The sequence below is a fragment of the Dreissena polymorpha genome, chromosome 11 (assembly GCF_020536995.1).
Source record: "Dreissena polymorpha isolate Duluth1 chromosome 11, UMN_Dpol_1.0, whole genome shotgun sequence".
NCBI lineage: Eukaryota > Metazoa > Mollusca > Bivalvia > Myida > Dreissenidae > Dreissena > Dreissena polymorpha.
In genome coordinates, this window is record NC_068365.1 from 23,721,067 (window position 1) to 23,736,863 (window position 15,797).

Genomic DNA, 15,797 nt, shown 5'->3' on the forward strand with positions numbered 1-15,797 from the left:
ATAACGACAACAACAGAACTCTCCAAATATTTAATCGGTTCGCGTTACAACACATTATAATTTTCAGGTTTTTAAATCGTCACAAGATTACTATCATGGATATTTTAGAGCAGGGTAAATGTTCAGTATTACTGTTTCCTCATAGATATCATAACTACAACGAAAACTTGCCAATCTGAAACGTTTTTTTTTTAATTGTGTAAATTTACCAACACGCAAAAGATCCCTTTAATAGATCACGATTCATGGACATCACATTCAGTCGCATGTAAATCAATACATCTATTTACTGAGAGAAAGAGTGCAAATGTTTGCCATTCGAAATTAAGCTCAAATAGGAAGTACTTATTGTAAATGCATGAACGCGTTTGGGTATACATGTATAAACGACAGCAAGTAAATTAAACTTTTCCTTCATGTTTATCCACGGAATATCAAACTGGGTTTTAAATTATGTATTCTCTCATATGGATTGCTATAACGAACATTTTGATTTTCACCCCGCGCTGTTGGTGCTTCGTGCGGACTGACGTGGACATTACTGGATACAAGAAATGGAACGGCACAAGTAACTTGGTTTTTCCTTTAGTGGTAAACGAAGTATTCCTTAAAAGAGGATAGAACATTGCATTTTTGTATTATGTACCCAATCAAAACATCAAATCATATATCGGCACAGCATATTGTTTTTAAATTTGACAGTGTAATGGATTATGCAGTTTAGATAATATATGCCACATAAAAGAGAATTTCTCAATATCAAAAGGGTTGTTTGAAATCCTATAAGAATCAAATTTAAAATATGCTTGTGTTTTGTGATTTTTTTTCGGCCTGATGGTTTTATGGTATTTTCATTTTATTTGAAAGGAAATCTTCTAGCCTGTCTTGACCGACATCAAAGCTGATTGGTTTTATCAAATCATAGAAAGACAGACAGAATATTTTATTTTTGTAAACTTTACAGTATTGTCATTTACCATCAATAATACATATCTATAGGTCAACGTGCGTAAAGATATGTATAGCTAAGTATTGTATAAATTTCGTAAAGTAATTCATACATACATGCATTAATTTAGATATAAAATTGTACAAAAAATGTGTGTGTTTTACAAATAAAACACTGAACTATTATATTTGATTTTTGCTTGACTAACATATATGCTGTTGAATATACTTGATTTAAGTATTAACTTGTGCAGAAAAATTGAAAATTTAGAGCGCTTGGGAGTAATTGTGCAAAAGAGTTCACGATGCCTTTGTTGTTGCTGAACAATGTGCATTTTTTTATCCGGAGGGTTATACAGATTGAGTTTTTTGGTTTTTTTTGTTAGACATATGTGGTTCAAGGAAGTTGGGTTCTGGGTTGCGTCTGCGATTGAGGTTTTTTAGCTAGGCGCCAAAACAAAGCTCTCTTAGTCAACTACATGTAGGTACACCTGTGTTATTATATTGTTCTTTAACAGTTGAACTTACTTCCTGTAATGCATGATTCCCCTGCATGTTGAAGGTGCTTCCCGTTTGTATCAAGTGTCGTTCGACTCCGTGTGTGTAATACTGTGCGTCTGCATATCCATTATTAAATACCGTTCATGTTGTAATTTAAGACTGTTAAATTCCCTAATAATTTCTGATTCAGAATTTCGGATTGTTTTGCTTTAAGGCAATACTTGTGATATTGCTCCTTGGGAGGAGGAGTTTGTCAGGTCTCACATACATAACTCTGAGCTGCTTTGCGAGACCATGATTATAATTCGGACTACGAAATATCCATGTTATTATAAACCATGTGTATTTCCTCGTTTATTTGGCTTCAATGAGGGTCATTTTTACTTATAGAAGAGCAGGAGTTATTCTTAGAGTAAGAGTCTGCACTGGGAGCTGTAGATGGCGATGATGGTGAAACTTGGTATATCTCGTCGTCGTTTTGTCGAATTGCCATTTTATAATTCTGCAGAGGAAGAAGTCATCAACAAACTTTTCTGCGCAGCTGGTTACAAGGCCAGAAGGATCCTTTGTTCTGATATTATTGCATAGGCCAACTCGCCTTCATAGTTCTTTGCGGTTTTGCAAGAATAAACTACACTACAACACTAAATAACAATATATAGTATAATATAATTGCAGGTGGGATGCACGGCTACCTGTACTGCGACAACGTCTGCTTATCACCTGTCCTGGACCTTGGAAATGATCATTGTTGTGCATGTAACTCCAAGACATGTTGGGACATCGCAGCAGATAATCCTTCGATAAAATGCGGGGTTAACACTTTCAAATTGTGACATAGAATTAATATTACCAACAAAAAGTTTAGTGATTTGCAAGGTAGAAGTAGGTACACAAGTTAACACAAATATGTTATTTCGATTGAAGCACAAAAAAGGCAGGTTATTGTTTTTGCCTGAAAATATATGTGCACAATCAAACAAATTAATACACATTGATATTTCGGAAAATAACTTGATTGACATTGATTCTATACAATGCATGCACAATTTGGATTATTTAAATATAAGAAATAACAAAATCAATTACATCGCCAACACAACGTTTGCCGACATGAGCTTCTTGCGTATTCTGGACCTCCACAGCAAACCCATTTTGATATTAGAACCAAACACTCTCAGTATAAAGCATGGGAATATTTTTAAAATTGCTCAATTACTTCAACATCCAGTGACAATTTTGTGTGTAACGAAAGCACTGTTTATGGACCAGGCAACTGGCTCTTATATAACACAACAGGAGTGTACAATTATGAATTACACAGCAGTGGGCATATCCGATTTAACGAATTTAGGAAAAATGTTTCCTGGTCGCATTTTTAGCGCGAACTCTGGATATAACTGTGATTGTTCATTGGTTCCCATTTTGAAACTTGCGAAGGATTGGTTTATTGTAAACAGAGATCTGTACAATAGTAATAATGTGTGTGAGGAACCGGCTAAACTTAGAGGCACCGACATGTATAAATTAGTGGAAAGCGGAGACTTTAGCGAAATGACGTGCAGCCTTGTTGAATGTCCACATCCTCCTGATCCAAACTGCGATACTGAAAGTTGTAAACGCCGCCCTGTTTGCACATGTTCTGATAACCAGGTACTAGTAAAAGTTGTTGTGAATTGTTCATATCTTGAAGAAATGCCAGCGTTTATTCCATATGGATATTGGGCAAACGCAAATATCGAGCTCACCGTTGAACACGGGAGCATACAATTAACAAATGCCACAGACTACCTAAGCAGGATAACAAAGCTGTCGTTTGTAAAAACAACGGTAGTCGAAATACACCCTTCGTTTATTGGCGGGTTGAAATCAGATATTGAAATACAATTTTCCCCACAAAGCTTGAGAGAAATATTTATTGAATTTTACTCCCTGGATCTCAATAAATTGAACTTCGGAACGAGTCCCGTAACATGTGATTGTTACAATCTTTGGCTTGGGGAATGGATTCGCAGTAAAGTTCGGGAGAATCAATTGTGTTGGTTAACGGGAAAAGGTGTATATGACGCATTTCATGTCACTGAAGAACTGTTAAATTGTACTAATGAAAAAGCTGCCATGGAAACACGATTGGCAATTATTGCAACTGGGATAATGTTGTGTTTAATGTTGTTAATCGGTATAATTGGTTTTTATTACCGATATGATTTTTTTATATTGAAGCGCTCTTTTAGTAAGAATAACACGTTCAATCAATGCATTTTTCAGTTTGACGTATTTCTGTCGTATTCGTCAAATAGTTCTTATGTGAGCAAACTAATAGAACACGAAGTTCGACCTATGCTAAATCAATCAAACTATGCAGTGTTTACAACGTTTTTCAATATTTCGTTCGGAGATGACTTGGAATCGTCGATTCTGAACGCAATTGATGTGAGTAAAACGTTTGTAGTTTTTGTTTGCGATGCTTATCAAACCGACCTACGTTCCGTTATCGAATTCAATGGTATTTGGGCATGCTTCAAAAATCATCCTGAAAGACAGATCATACTTGTTAATGTTAACTCATACGAGTCCAACCGAATACATGATCGACGAATAAAAGCCTTCGTGAGACTTGGCCTTGACCTCAATTTCACAAACGTAACAGCAAACTTACACAACGACTGCGGTCTCGTATCGGTAAACGTTGTGGCATAGCAAAAAGCTCTGTGTGTGTAGATCAAAAATCTGATGACGTCGATTTAAAAATTACACGAAGAGCTGCAATTTATGTCAAAGAATTTTCAGACATTGATATTAATTTATCAGATACATCCACAGCATAAGCATTTATAAACCTGATAGTGCAACTTTTTTCAATTATAGATTTGGCATACATGTATACACAATAAGCTGTTTGGTGTTGATTTTAAAAGGTATCAAACCAATCGAACGTACTTGAAATATCATGGCTACACGAAATGTGGAAGTTAATTAATAAGTTAACGATTCAATTGTCTTCGCATGTGATGTAACTCTAGTATTGACATTGATTGAAATATAAAAACCCTAGATCGTATTTTCTACTTTGGGTTGAATTTATTCTTATGTATGAAGGTACGAAGGCTGATGAGACTTTATATATAGCTATATGGCTATAAAATGCTTTTATTTAACCAAAAACATTTTTTAATCCTTCAGAAGATCTATTCATCATTATAGTTACTGCATATTGCATACGTTGAATGGAGCTATTTCAAATTGAATGCACATTTTTAAATAAGCTTGATATGCCAGATGTGTGTCAATGAGAAAAGAATCTAATGACCATAGCCGTTTCAATAAAATAAATTATTTCTTGTTTCATGATCTTCGTAATGATTTTGATTGATCAACACCAAACAATATAGTTGCTTTGTGTAATATGTCATAAACATAGCTTTTAAAGAACTGAATATTACAGCCATCAAGTTTGCCTTCATATTAAAAAAAGAGTTGGCAGATACTTGTTATTGTGATATAGTCGCTTATAATTAAACTACGTGGTTTATCTGGAAAAGCTTTCTTTTGTTTTATTTGTTTTATATTATTGACGAGAAGCTTTAAATTGCATACGTTTTAGCATGTCTATCCGTAGTATCGGCCCTCTCAATGAAACATTCGAATTTAGGAAGTTAACAAATACAAAATCACGCATGTGTTATATGTCAATATATAGTTAAATGTGTATTCTTTGACATAAAAACGAAAACTGCATTTAAATCGGCAATATTTTGAGAAAATACTGGCTAGACTTAGCTCCCTTTAAAAATCATAGCATTACCTCACCTGGAATAAACATGACCTACTTTCCAATAAACACCCGAATCATGAGAATGATCGTCGTAATAGTCATGGATAACCATTTAATAAATTACAACTTCTAAAAATTAAAAAACATTCAATTTCCAGCACTTATTGAAGGTTTTTCGTGAAAGGCACGATACTATGAGGAGGACCGATACTATGAAAGTAAGGGATACACTAATTAAGCCATCTGATGCAATATGCTTAAGTGGATAAAAAACAAGTAGAAGTTGTGAATGTGTTACACAGGTTTGCAACTAACCAAAGCTCGACAAAATTGACCTAGCCATTGTGAACTCTAATAAGCATTATTACACGCTAAATTTGTTGTGTAAATTTACATTCGGCTTCGCACGTGAAAGTTTTGCACGTTTTGAATTAGGTTTTTAACAAAAAACATATAGAGGTGCGTTTCAATCAATTTGTTTCACTTTTAAAATGCATTCTAATATATTCATCGTATATTTAATATATTCATACATAAAGGTTAATGCCAAGTTACTGTTGGGACTCTATAAAACTTCATAAAAAATCACCGAAAGTGAGCCTTTTGCCTCGTTTACTATCTGTGTTGCTTTGATTCTTTTTATATAATATCTGTTACATTTCGTTTGACATTTCAAGAGTGTAAATGTGTCATTTAAGTAAAAAATGTGTGAGGTGTGGCTCTCATAAAATTAGTTTTAAGTTGTGTCAGGTTAGGTGATTTTTGTTTTGTAGTTTACTTTTTGTTTATTTTTACTTTATTGTTAAGCAATGTGCTATTTGCCCAATAAAAAGGACACAGCGCTAATACTATGTAGGTAAAAAACATAGAGGGTAAATCATTCTTCTGTCCTCCAGTGTAGCCATTCCTAAATATTGGGTAACCTCAATATACTTTTATTAAATAAACTATTTATAAAACAATTGTATTGGGTATCGTATTTTTGCCTTTTCTATAGCAAAGTTGTTGCTGCTTTTGCTTAAAAAAATTATTATCTGGTACAAATGATACTAATATTTATTTTGCGTAATTATAATTCCATGATACACGCAATTAACACGCAATATGCTGATTTAATCCAAATTTTCAAATATTATTTTTGTGTTCATGTATTTAACATAATATCATATTTTTGTCAAAATAAAGACTGAACATAATATGATACAAACATGTTTTAGTTCAAGGTGTCTAGGCTACCTTTTTAGAATCTTCCAGATTTTAAAGGAATACATAATGGCGAAATGTCCTGTCTTTGTCTTGTTGTACAGTCATAAAATGTTCATTATAATCAATATACATTTGTTAAAAAAGTTTGGTTTGTATACAACCTTATAATTGTGAGAGTTCGTGAACCAATTTTAATGCGCTGTCAACAATACTTTTACCTGTGATACTGAGAAATATTCATGTAAGTTGTGGTTATAATCAATCAGAAAAACGTTTTGTTTCACATATTTTACTGATATCCCCATTTAATTTTTCAGTATTTTTAGCAAACTTGTTAACACTACGTCTGCTCGCACTTTCCCGATCTCATTAATATGCAATGTTGATTTATATGTTAAAAAAGATTTGTCATCAAACCACTTCATCGCATGCTGATGGATTCAACCGTTAATGCTTATAAGCATTGGGTCTTAAAAGTAAGATTACCAATTACTGTATTTGCAGAAAATTAAAATTGTTTAGAAGCCTTTCATGATTACATCCGTTTCGTAACAAAATGGTTCGTACCCAATACTTTAATATTGCTAAACATCAACAACAACTGGACATTGACAAAACTTCTACTTACTTTTTCAAATAACATGATTTTGGTTGGTTTTCCGTTGTAAGTAGCTGATCTTCTAAGCATTGGGCATCACCACTCATTCCATAAGCAAAATTGACGTTTTGGTTTCCATTTATCAACAATGAAGGGATTCCTTAACTAATTAAATGTGCAAAGAATAAAAGTGTTAGCCAGTGTGATCCTGTTTATTGGTTCTGCTGGTTTACTTGGATGGAACATAAGTTAACTTTTATAGATATGTAAAGATTCTATAAAGTTCCATGATAACTGTTTTATACGCTTGTACAAAATCGGAATTTTTTTTTTTAAGATAATACGATGTGTTTCTTATACGACTTATACGACAGTGTTTCAAACAAACTGCTCACTATAAAAGCTGTATTATATTTTTTTTCTCACACATGCATGGAACGGTTTATTATAAATAAATCAAAGATTCCAATAAAAGTTGTTCCAAAAATAACATCACCTTGTATGTACGTACATTTTCTTATAATTTGATGACAGTGTTTTACTATTAATTATTGTGTTAGTTTTCTTTTATGTACAAATTAATGATGTGAAGTGTTTGTTTTTTCGAAATCGCCATTTACATGCAGCGGCTTAGCCTAGAAAGACGATGATTGACACCTTAATCATTATATATGATTATCAAGGGGTATATATATATATATATATGTTCGTTGAATGTGTTATTGTAATGAGTGTGTGAATAAAGGAATGTGAATTATATAACATTATGTGTGTTCGCATTTAAACGGTTACTATACATTTTTAGTGTATGCAGTAAAGACTGTGATTTTTATATATATGATATAACATTATGTTTCTTGGCATCAAATTGTGACTCCACAGCTACAAAATATGTATTGTTTATGAACGTCTACAAAACAGCTGTTTATATTGAATAAGAATATGTTTTATTCGCTTAAACATGGCAAATTTTTTAGTGGCTACATAACTTTAAACAATGCGACATTTAAGGACAATGTATGAATGGGCGTTGCGGCAGCTTTACGAATCGTGGATATCGGTATTTCAAACTTATAACCGGCAAAATACTATTATGCGGATATGGTGATTTGTAACTCCTTGATCACAGGTACATTAGGGATTTTTTGTCTATGCGGATTCTTTCAAAAATTAACTTGGTTCATACTGCGAAAATGCCAAGGTCCGATGAAGCGGCATCAACATATGAAAATACAGGAATATGACCGGATGTGGAAATTTACATAGTTAATAGATATAGATTCATTTGTTAGTGGTTTTAATAATCTATAGGAATTAAAACATACTCGGCCTGCAATATAATAATACCTTTTTTTAAAGCGAATGCGTAATTCTGTAGAACATTTACAAATAACCATAAAGTGAAATTCATCCTCAATATCATGGCTGTTGCATTGTAAGCATGTACTCTCCTCTCTTGGAAGTCTATCAGAACCGTACCGACCAGTTTCTATTCTTAAAGCATGCAATGATAATCGGAGGCGAGACATGGCGCGGCGGTTAGTCTTATTAAATAGTATTTAATAGTAAAAATAAATTGCTGGTTCAAACGAATTTTTTTAAAGTATATACATAAATGCTTAAATAAAGCAATAGAGTCGACGTCGGCTTTAAGCTTCTGTAAAAAACTATTAATATGTCTACGTTTAAATATTTGCGCAAAATCATTTAGGCTATATTTAAATGGATTTGCCAAACGTCGCTAAAACCAAACTCATTTAAGAGTGTATGTACCTTCGAGGCCCATGACTTTTATCCTTTCTCGTGTAAATCTAATGATGTGTAATATGCAGTTTTAATAAACACATTTTCTGAATACAAAAAATGCAATCAGAATTCAATTATATGCACATACTGTTGTATATATGTAAAGTAAACCGTCCTTATTCCGAATAAACAGCTGCACTTCAAGTACATTGTTTTACGTCTAATATTGATTTGCAATATTTCAGGTGTACCCTTTCGATTTCATTGGATATATGAAAACCCCAAACCGCACAAGAGTAATTCAAAGTCGCGGATATAAAGGCGTCAAACAACTGCAAATCAACACGAGGAGTGACGTCATATTCATTTACATTTAGTAACAAAACATTAATATGTGCCTTTACTGCCTTTCCGATCGCATGCTGACTAGTAAGATGAAAACCGCCTGTATAATGAAATACTACAATTTATTATCAAATTATCAATATTTTGTAATTCTATATTATTGTAAGACAATTTTTCGGTATTTCTTAATTGGCCTCGTTTTCTTAAGACCATGTTTTTTCGGTATTTACTTCTAAGCCCCATTTTTCGCAATAAGTTAATAGATTTTGAAGACTTGTTTGCAACTCCTCAACTGACTTTCCGATCAAGACCATGTCATCGGCAAAGAGTAAGATGAAAAATGACAAGTCAAACAAGTTGAGACAGAAGTCGCCTACCGTTTATAATGTTGAATATACGATTCGATGTCTTTCAAAAATAATGAGAATAGGATCGGCGTGTTGTTTTGTCCTTGTCTTAAACCAACGGATATATCAAAGAAACAAGAGCACCGCATAACGGATGCCACGCTCGGCTGCGAAAGCTTGTCAGATTTTTTTAGAGGTTACAGTGAAATTGACCTTTGACCTATTGACCCAAAATGGGTGTGGCGTGTAGAAATAATCAAGGTGCATCTACATATGAAGGTGCAAAGTTGTAGGTGGAAGCACTTTGATTTTAGATGCAATGTTAAGGTTTTAGCACGACGCCGGCGGACGGCGGACGACGAACAGGCTATGACAATAGCTCGGGTTTTCTCCGAAAACAGCCTCGCTAATAAGAAAACGTATTACAGTGCTTGATGCAAAATTTTACTGTAGAATACATTTCTTTGAAAACAGACAGAAGTTTACCATCTAAACCCGTATTGAAAAGTTTAAAACCATAGAGCATTACGGAAAACGGAATCGAATGCTTTCTTAATGTCTATAAATGCGCAATACAGGCGTAATTTATTAGATAACATATATTCAACTATAGAATGTAGTGTAAAAATGGCGTCGACAGTGCCTACGCCGGGCCGAAACCCGAACTGTGCATCAGTGTGTATTTTATTTTCTTCTGCCCAGTTTTCAACTCGCTGTGTATGTACGCTGGTGAATCGTTTACCAAAAATGCTAAGATGAGTTATTACTCTGTATTGTTTGGGTTATTATTGTCTCCTTTCTTATATAATAGCACGATATAACCATACGACCAAGCTTTTGGAAATGACCGGAATCGAATATCTTGTTAAAGCAATCCGTTAGATGACCTATCAGTATATCCGATGTTTCGATGATAAATTCATTCAGTAAATTATCAACTGGACATTGAGATTTGTTTCGTTTCAAACGCTTCATCGCCCTCAAAACTTCGTCAGACGTAATAGGACCATTTAAGGATAAAAAAGTTGGGCTATTTCCGTTGAAATCGTTTGCATTGTTAAAACTCTCTAAATGAGTAGCCTTGATATCATTAAATAAATTTGAAAAAAATGATTCCAGAACTCCTTGGATTTGTGTTTTCGAACATTGCATAACTCGCGCGACTTATTTATTTTATAAAACCTTTTCTTTTCCGTACAAGTACCTTATAACTCAGTTTACTTTCGCTTGATTTTAACGTATTCGATCTGGTTTTGTTTTTATTCAAATTATTTTCAAGGCGACCGAATATTTATGCTTTGCGTTCGCGCATTCAGAATCAAACCATTATTTGTTGTTTTGTTTTTTTTTGTTTTAACTCGAAAGCCCGTGCTTTTCGTGTTTTGCAGAAATATGGATTGGCCGCGTTTTCCATTAGCGATGCGAAACTATCTACCAATGTATCAATATTGTTAACGTCTAAGACGTCACATTTATTCAAAATTCCGTTTGACTCAGGTAATTTAGAAATTATAACGTCTAAAACTGTGCTTATGTTCATCGGGCCATTTAGAGCATGTGTAAACGATTGCCAATTTCAAAAAGAATCTTCTAGTAGAGACTTTACATCGATTTCAAAATATAAAGGCGCATGGTCACTGTACGTGTTAAATGGAAAAATCGTGAAGTTGTTTATAAGCGAGAAATCCTTGTCGCCCAAAACCAAGTAGTCTATTGTCACCCCAGGAAACCCGATACCTTGCGGGTCGTGTAATACCATAGGGGACAGTGCTGTGCATTTTGGCATTAACTTACATAGGTAAGTAAATTGGAAAAATTAAATTTTTCAAAGTCCAATTTGAAACAGCTGTGTATTAACATTGATAACAAAGGTATTGCCCTACATGTAGAAAAAATCCTGACAATTTTTCTTAAAAAAATGTGCGAAATGTGGCTCCCGGAAGTAGAAGATTGGGCAAAACGGGCCATGTTCAGGCATTTAAGGGAGAAAAAACTGCTTTAATTTGCAAACCACTACCATTATTAAAGGATTTATACAAACTTTCACATGTCTACCATAACCTCTCAGCAGGGTTTCTCTAGAAAACTATTTATTGTGGAGAAATTTGCGTTTTTAATGACCATGTTGGGAAATCATTGATACCATCTGGGGAAGACCAGGAAACCATATGTGGGCAGTGACTTTAAAATTCTTTGTCGTGAAAAAAAAACTAATGTTCCGCCATTTTAATGCAATTTCTTTGCTTTGTAGAGGTCTATAGTAAGTGTATGTGGGCACATATGCATACAAATGTACTTTTAATGCTTTTCAATACATTCAATGATATTATCATTAATACCGAATAAAATATTATTCCACATGCTCTAGGAATTCAAAAATGTTAGTTCATGTAGCTTGGAGTTCTGTCTTAACAAATACTCGAGCTCAGATTTCTGTAAAACATCACTGAATTCTAGATTTTCATTTTGTGACTCACAAGTGCTAACATAGTCTGCGAAACGTTTATAAAAGTCATCAAGTTTACACCACACTTGTAAAGTTCCTTTTCAAAGTTTTCAACTTTGTTTGCAACAGTATTTAATGTCTCTATTTGCTTCAATCTTAATAAGCCTATCAAATATAACCTGTAGTAAAATACCTGAATCGTCTTTAGCCATGGCGATGGATGACGTATGGATGGCTGCGTTGCCAGCCATTCTGGAAGATATTCCGGAACGCCCAATGATTTTGGCACTGACGGAAATCACACTTTCATCACCAAATGATACACCTGATACACCTGATGGGCCTCCTTTCGCCCATTTACCCTTACTATTGATTGCCAATTCTTCATCAGTACTACTACCTTGTTTACGTTAACTTTTCTTATTTCCGGATTTTGACAGTATACATTATATTCAAGCTTAGTTTTACATCCAGTCTATATGTCTATATTTTCATAACTTGCATTAACTTCACCCGACCGATTGGCGATATGGCAGTACTCGGTGTAAACGTTGTTATTGGGGTTCTGATGGTTGAGTACATCGTATGCATTATTGCCTGTAGTTCCACCTTCAATATGTCGCACAGTATCTGCGTCGTATTGTGTTTCCTCCGCCTCCGTCTATAATTCAAATATCCAAACTGAGCCAACCACGTTATTATTATAATATATATTTTATATAATATTGTACAATATTATATTATATAACAACATTATATTTATTTTCAATTCACACGAAAAAGTTTATTCACACACGAATTTTGTATGATTGAAAGTAAACAATTTCGTATTATTTTTGTAACAAGCTTTCTGTGCAAGATATCTAGGGAAAAATTTAAACTAGTGACATTAAAAACTATTTAAGGGTCCTATTTTAATAATTACATTTAAAATAGCCGGTTGAAGTCATGAATTCAACCAATCCACTTAGTTGTCATTTTACGATGATTGCGTTCGTGCTTTTCTTTTAAAGTAATACCAGACAATTGTCGACCAAACTTTATGCAGAAATAATTCACATGTTTAAACAACTTTAAGAGTTATAACATATCATCTCTTTCAAACAAAGTAAACGGTGTAGAATACCTTACTACAAAATGTAATTTGTAAAACATAGACGTATTTGTAGAATGTGTTGGGTTTTTTTTCCAGAAAGTTAGTAATGCTAAAACAATAACATACCATAAACATTCAGAAAAATTACGCTTAAATGGTGCGCAGTGGCAACTCTTGCATAACTCTTCCAGTCAATAATAACATTGTGTAACTGTTGTGTTATTACGCGTTGTTATAATAAGCATATTTAAAATTATAACAAGGACCATGGCAGCGGACACCAAACCTTTTACGTCAACAAACACTAGTCTCAACACAAAACCTACCTTATGATTAAAACGATAACAATGGCGGGAACTGTTATCACAATAATTAGTGCACATATCCCGCCGATTATGGGACCCAGGATGACTGCAAATAACGACATACGATTGAACTATTTTACTATAATAACGAGTTGCATATTGATCTAAAGTAGACAAAACGATCTATGAAGGCAACACAAAAACAATATAAATAAGCGAAGAATATAGTTCGCAAACATCAAAGCCTACTTTTTATTTTCTGTATTTGAAATGTTAATGTATCATTTGCCAAGGGAACAAATGATGCATCTCGTGTCCCCACTGTGCTTAATTTTAATTTTTAACAGACGATCAAAAATTACCAATGGGTTCAGTTTTCAAAAATTAATCGTTGTTCAGCATAGATTTGCTTATAGTCTAAATTAACAGGATCCTACCAGCGTTGTCGTCTTTGTTTTGAGTTAGATCCTTTCCAAGACTACTGCCTGTTGTACTAGTAGGACTATGAGTGTCCGTGTCATTGGTGCTCTTTTCAATACTACTGTCTTGTGTTATGGCACTTATTTTAGGCCAAGTTTCTGGAGTGTTTGTGACGTTGAAGCGTTTTTGTCGTGCACAGCTGACACTAAATGTCCAGATTGAATCTTCAATGTAGTGTTTTTCCCAGGCCATTTTAGCGTGGCGAAAAGCCACGCCGCCCTCCCGGATCGCCACGCTGCCCTTTTTAAAGGCAAATTTCGCCACGCGCCCTTTTTTCAAAGGCAAATTTCGCCACGAAATTTGCCTTACGATCTAACTTGGTCCGCAAAATCAGCTTCCTTGATTGTCTGTGACGCTCCGACTGTGCTTGATTTACTCGAGAGGCGTCAACGTCTAATCGACTATATTTAATTGAGCAGATTTAATCTATAACAGTGCTCGATTAGGTCTTACTGGCTGCCCCAAAGCTGTGAATTAGTCATGCGTGAATAACCCCGTGTCAGTATCAATCGATAATGCCGGAGGCTATGTTATACCAAGCGCACTTTTCGCTCGGCAATGTGTACTCCTCCACGATATAATCATTACTTCGGAGACATTTGATGAAAAACTCGATGTTATTCTTGTGGCAATTGTGCTTTGCATGCATTATTCAGTTATATCAAAGCATATTTTTTTACGCATACTTACTTTTAAATTCACAAACAAATTTATTCTTTATCGATTTCGTCTTTAAGATAATTAGATCTAATTATTTAAATAATTACCGAGACGTATACCAATTTAACAAAATACTAATCGCGTATACGATTTAACGTTGCTATGCGCACCTGTCGCTTACATCATTTGACATTTTATCAACATGGCGGACTATACAGAATTAAATTGTGACTCGGCAAAAATGGCAAATAACGTCGTAAACGATCGAACTAACGATGGAGATTATACATTAAGAAGGAATAAATGAAATGTCTGTGATAAGCAACGATGCATAAAAATGTTTTAGATAGCAACAACATAATTTATTTATTTGTAATCTACTCGGTGGATGTATGTCACGGAAACGAGTGTTTGCATATTGTTAGAGATCAATTTACTCGCAATGTTATTTTAAACATCTGTCGAGATTATTGTTAGAAAATGGGATAAGACAAACATGGTTTCATTTATATGTTAGTGGATCTGTGTATAATCAGATTCATATGCATATATTGCTTTATTATGTTTGTCGTGCTGTACAGTTTATTGAAACAGCATGGAACTTAAATGTTCATTGCAAGGTAAATATATTAATATAAATCATAGTAAGTTAAATACATCTATTACCATTAAATGTGCTTGTTTATATGATATTTTTTCCACAACTGCTTCGTGGAGCAAATAACATGGAACGTTTTTGCCCTTTTTTGCCTAAACTGCGCGCTAAAATGCCCTTTTTGAAAGTAATGCGCCATGCCCCTTTGCCCTCCTGGGAAAAACACTACAATGAGATACATAAATTAAGATCAGATTGTCGTCAGTGACGAATAAAATAGTGAAATCAAATTCACTGTTAATTTAACATATAAATGAATAGAGTTTTGCAAGTCTAATCATAAATACAGACACTTTGAAGAAACCTGTGATTATAAAGGTAAAATTCGTAAAATTTAATATGTATAGTTGGATTACTGCGTTTATACATGGCACAGTTTATTTACGTTTTACAAAATAAATTTAAGTATTCATATATTAAATTCACACTTGCTTCTAAGAATATAGTTGTGTTTTATAATACGTCAATGCGTGCAACCAATATCATTAATATTAGAGATTTATTAAATGGAACATAAATTTTAATGTATCTGGTTTCCTGATAACGTTGAAACGATGTAAAAAATAAATGTAGTATATTGGTTATGTATGTTAATCATAAATTCAATCATAAAAATGCAGCTTTGATTTTCTCGTTATTACAAACGGTTCGATATAAATTATATTATAATGTTGCATATCTTGTATTAA